Genomic DNA, 6,000 nt, shown 5'->3' on the forward strand with positions numbered 1-6,000 from the left:
TGTTCAAAAAATGAAAATCACAGATAAATCAGATAAACAAATGATAAAGCTTGAGTTACTGAATATTAGATCTATTTCTTCAAAAGCACTTATTGTAAATTAAATTATCACAGACAATAAACTAGACTTGCTGTGTTTGACAGAAACCTGGCTAAAACCAGACGATTACATTACTTTAAATGAATCTAGTCCTCAAGGTTATGATTATCGACACAATCCTCGACAGAAAGGCAAAGGGGGAGGTGTTGCTGTAATTTATAATAATATATTCAGAATCATTCAAAAGAATTTCAAATATAATTCCTTTGAAGTGATGGTGCTTTATGTAACATTATGTAAGTTGACATTTGTGCTGGCTACTGTATACAGGCCACCAGGGCACCATAATGACTTTATCAAAGAATTTGCTGATTTTATATCAGAGTTAGTACTGGCTGCGGATAAAGTCCTTGTTGTTGGTGATTTTAATATCCATGTAGATAATAATAAAGACGCATTTGGATTGGCATTTGCAGACATTTTAAACTCTATTGGAGTTAGACAACACGTGTCAGGACCCACTCATTGTCGTAATCATACCCTAGATCTAATACTGTTGCATGGAATTGATATTGATGCTGTTGAAGTTCTACAGCAGAGCGATGATATATCAGATCATTATTTAGTCTCGTGTATAATACAATTAGCCAAGGCTACAAAACCACCACCCAGCCATAAATATTGTAGAACCATCACGTCTACCACTAAAGATTGCTTTATAAATAATCTCCCCGAGCAGTTTCATCGCCTTAGCATACCTGACAACTTAGAAGAACTCGATGCTGCAACAGAAACTATTGGCTCTCTCTTTTCCAGCACATTAGATGCAGTCGCTCCTTTACGTCTAAAGAAGATTAAGGAAACTAATCCAACGCCGTGGTATGATGAGCACACTCGGGCTCTAAAACGAGCTGTTAGAAAAGCTGAACGTAGTTGGAAGAAAACAAAACTAGAAGTTTTTCGCCTTTCGTGGAAAGAAAAAATGATTGAGTACAGAACGGCTATAAGAAATGCTAGATCTACTTATTTCTCAAATCTCTTAATAGAAAACAAACATAATCCTAGGTATTTATTTGACACAGTGGCTAAATTAACTAGAAACAGAGATTCAACTGCTGACGTTTCCATAGAGCACAGCAGTAATGACTTTATGAACTTCTTTACTTGCAAGATTGATAATATTAGAGAGAAAATTAAAAACATGCAACCGTCTACAGTTTCGCTTCAGACAGTGCACTGTAGTGTCCCTGAGGTAAAACTAGAATCATTCGCCGCTATAGGAGAGGAAGAATTATCTAAACTTATCAAATCATCAAAATCAACGACATGTATGTTAGACCCAATGCCGACTAAACTACTGAAAGAAATGCTTCCAGAGGTCGTAGGTCCACTTCTTGATATAATTAATTCATCTTTAACACTAGGATACGTGCCAAAAACCTTTAAGCAGGCTATTATTAAACCTCTTATTAAAAAACCTCAACTAGATCCGAGAGATTTAGTAAATTACAGGCCAATCTCGAATCTACCTTTTCTGTCAAAGATACTAGAAAAGGCAGTTTCAACACAACTGTGCTCCTTTTTAGAAAGAAATGGAATCTGTGAGGATTTCCAGTCAGGATTTAGACCATACCATAGTACTGGGACTGCTCTCGTTAGAGTTACAAACGATCTACTCCTATCATCCGATCGTGGCTGTATTTCTCTATTAGTGTTATTAGATCTCAGTGCTGCTTTTGACACTATCGATCACAACATTCTTTTAAAAAGACTTGAAAACTATATTGGCATTAGTGGAATTGCTTTGGCATGGTTCAAATCGTACTTATCTGACCGTTACCAGTCTGTAGTAGTTAATGAAGAGATGTCGTATCGATCACAGGTTCAATATGGAGTACCACAAGGCTCAGTACTAGGACCGTTGCTTTTCACTCTGTACATGCTGCCCTTAGGAGAGATAATTAGGAAGCATGGTGTTAGTTTTCACTGCTACGCTGACGATACTCAGCTCTATATTTCCTCGCGCCCTGACGAAACCTACAAATTCACAAAACTAACAGAATGCATAGCTGACATTAAAAACTGGATGACAAGAAATTTCTTATTATTAAATTCAGAAAAAACTGATATCCTAATCTTTGGACCGAAAACTTCCTCACGAAAAAACCTTGAATACTCTCTAACACTTGACGGGTGCTCCATTAAACCTTCGTCCTCAGTTAAGAACTTGGGTGTGCTCTTCGATACCAATCTTTCATTTGAAAGTCATGTTTCTAGTATCTGTAAAACCGCCTTCTTCCATCTAAAAATATATCTAAATTACGACATATGCTCTCAATGACAAATGCGGAACAGTTGGTTCATGCATTCATGACCTCAAGACTAGATTATTGTAACGCTCTACTGGGTGGTTGTTCTGCTCGGCTTTTAAACAGACTACAGTTGGTCCAAAATGCGGCAGCTAGAGTTCTTACTAGAACCAGAAAGTATGACCATATTAGCCCAGTTCTGTCAACATTACATTGGCTCCCTATTAAACATCGTATAGATTTTAAAATCTTGCTACTTACTTATAAAGCTCTAAATGGTTTAGCTCCCCAGTACCTAAGTGAGCTCTTAATGCATTATAGTCCTTCACGTTTATTGCGATCTCAGAATTCAGGCCAGTTGATAATACCCAGAATATCAAAATCAATTGAAGGCGGCAGATCCTTTTCCTATTTAGCACCTAAACTCTGGAACAATCTTCCTAGCATTGTTCGGGAAGCAGACACACTCTGTCAGTTTAAATCTAGACTAAAAACACATCTCTTTGCTCTTGCATACACATAACACATTATCAATACATTAACATTTTCCAAATCCGTTAAAGGATTGTTACGCTGCAATAATTAGGTCGGCCGGAACCGAGAACATTTCCTATAACACTAGATATACCTGTACATCAGAATAAGAATGGCATCTACGCTAATATCTGTCTCTCTGCTTATCCTGAGGTTTTCCGGGTGCTGGATCCAGGCCGTATCCAGATCAGATGGAGAACCTGTGTCTGGACCTGACTACAACGTAGCCCAGGAGACAATGGGCCTACAGATCCAGTTCTGGCTGCATCTATAATTCAGATTTTTAATCCCCGTATCCGCTTACATATATTTATATATATTCTATTTTTAATCTCTATAATAAAAATGTATAATTCAGATTTTGATCTCCATATCCATTTACAGATATTATATATATCTTCCAAGGGTTTTTTTCCCTCCTAGGACTTTTTTCCCAGTGTTAGCACGCTGGGTTTTTCTCCTAGGGGTTTTTTTCCACCCCTGGGAGTCAGCCAACATTGGCTTAATGTAGCACCATCTTGTATATGTTACATATTACCACGCTTGTTTGTACAGCTTATTTTTAACCACTTCCCTTTTTTCTGTGCTTCTAATATGTAAAGCTGCTTTGAAACAATTACCAATTGTAAAAGCGCTATATAAATAAATTTGACTATTAAATGCCGCTCCATTTGAAAGCAGGTGATGCCGATTTAGCGGTAATCAGGGAACCGGCTTTACTGACGAAATGAGCGTGACAATCGCATGCGATATATCGCCCAGCCCTAGTTCCCATGGTGTTCCACCTATGGGTAGGGCATGCGTACCTGACCTCTGCAGAAGCATCCAATTGCACCAAGTCTGGCTAGACAGTCAGAAGCACGTAGCAAATGCCAGTTAAGGCCCCACCCCCTTACCTGAGAGCATATATGGCCATACACACAGCTATTCTTCAGTTTTCATTCGCTTCTCGCAACCTCTGGTTTAATATTCTCACAGCTCGTTGGATTATTTGCAAACGTTTGCATTTGTCAGCCTCCACCGGACGTGATCGTCTCGCACTCTATTACAGCTGTGTCATTCTGCAAGCCACCCACGTTGCAGTTCTTTTTAGGCTGTCCGCCTTTCTCCTCGCTCGTTTCCTATGTCATGGTTGCCAATCGTTTGGATTTTACGTACACATTTCTATGGCTTTCTCTAAATCTGCTGCTTCCTATGGCGACTGCCTTTCGTGTGTGGCACACTTATCGCCGCCAGGAATCCTCACCCATGCTGCATAATCTGCATGGACCTCAAATACGCAGGAAGCTCTGGAATTCCCCGAAAATTGCAGCCACTGCCTGGCGCTTCCCAAGAAGCTCCGTCGCTGCAGACTTAAGGTGGTCGCTACTCAAAAGGATTTCGAGCAGTCGGACTCTGACGGGGGAAACAATGATAATGACATGCGCCCGGGGGACTCCTGGGAAGCGCCAACTTTGAATTGGGCTGACCAAGCCGAATTTGCTTTCCTTGAGGACATCTTAATGGGTGAACCCTCGTTCGCAAACGAGCCGCCCAGCTCTGGTGACGAGTACGACGCAAGCCTTCTCGAAGGCTCTGATGATGAGGAGGCCATCCCGCCTTCTGTAGCTCCTCAGGCTCACTCACCTGTAGCTCTACCCCAATCTGTCCTCTTTGAATATTGTGAGCGAGCGGCTACTCGCCTCAATATCGAATAGCCGGTGTGTATGTGTGTATGTTTCCAGTCAGAGTGTGATTTTTCTGGGTTTGGAGCTGAACTCAGCCTCCATGCGAGTGCGTCTCTCTAGAGCTTGTTTTCTCTCTAATGAATTGTCTGTCACAGTTTCGAGAGGGTACGAAAGTCTAATGGCCTCATCTATCCAGGTCTTGCCTCTGGGTCTTTTAAGAATGAGAATGATCATGAAATGGGTGTTGTCCCTACATTTCAGACTGTTACGTGATTTTTACTGCTCTGTAACAGTGACGCGCGCCTGCATGGCGGCTCTGCAGCACTGGAGGAGCGTGGACTTTTATGCACAGGGAACCCCTTTGGGGACAGTCATGTTGCGGAAAGTTGTGACGACAGATGTGTCCTTAACAGGTTGGGGAGCTAACCAGGAGGGCAGAACGGTGAGCGGTTTGTGGCCGAGCAGACTTCGTTCAGCACGCATAAATTAATTAAAGCTTATGACTGTATAGAATCTCTAAATTATTTTCGACCCCGCCTGCAGGGACATCATGTGCTCGTATGCTGCGATAATACCACAGCGGTAGCATACATCAATCACCAGGGTGGTGTGCACTCATCGAAAATTCACGCTCTAGCGCACAAGTTTTTAGTGTGGAGCAGGCGGTTTTTCCTGTCGTTATGCGCGACTCATGTTCCAGGCATTCTGAACAGAGGCGTGGACCTTCTATCAAGGGGTACCTACTCTACGGAGAATGGTGCTTCCATCCTCAGATTGTGGGCTTGATATGGATGAGATTCGGACAGGCAATCATAGATCTGTTTGCCTCGTGCGAAAACAGTCATTGTCCTATGTTCTTCTCGCTAATGGACATGGACACGCCCCTCGGGGTAGACGCACTGGCCCACCCATGGCCCATAGTGCTGCTGTATTCTTTTCCTCCCCTGTGCCTGATAATTCCCACACTAGCCAGGGTGAGAGAGAAGGGCCTGTCTCTCATTCTGATAGCACCCAGGTGGCCCAAAGCACCGTGGCTGGCAGAGATAATTCCAGCCGTGGTGCCCCCTCCGCACAGATCTATTATCTCAAGCGAATGGGGAGATTTATCACAAACATCTGGACAGGGAGGCTCTCTGGGCCTGGCCCATGAGAGGACAAACTTAAATGCACTAGGGCTTCCCCGCGTGTGATTGCTACTATACAAAATGCCAGGGCCGTTTCTACACGATCCTTATATGGTTGTAAGTGGCAAGTGTTTGAAGGGTGGTATGATAGGTGTGGTCTCACATCATATCAGTGCTCAGTTTCTGACATTTTGTGTTTCTTACAAGACTTTATGGAAAAAGGCAGGTCTTTTCCCACTATTAAGGTCTACCTGGCAGCTATATCTGCCTGCCATGTGGGTTTTGAGGGCTCATCCGTCAGGCAGCATCCTCTAATCTGCAGATTTA

This window comes from Megalobrama amblycephala, linkage group LG14, assembly GCF_018812025.1.
Source record: "Megalobrama amblycephala isolate DHTTF-2021 linkage group LG14, ASM1881202v1, whole genome shotgun sequence".
Lineage (NCBI taxonomy): Eukaryota > Metazoa > Chordata > Actinopteri > Cypriniformes > Xenocyprididae > Megalobrama > Megalobrama amblycephala.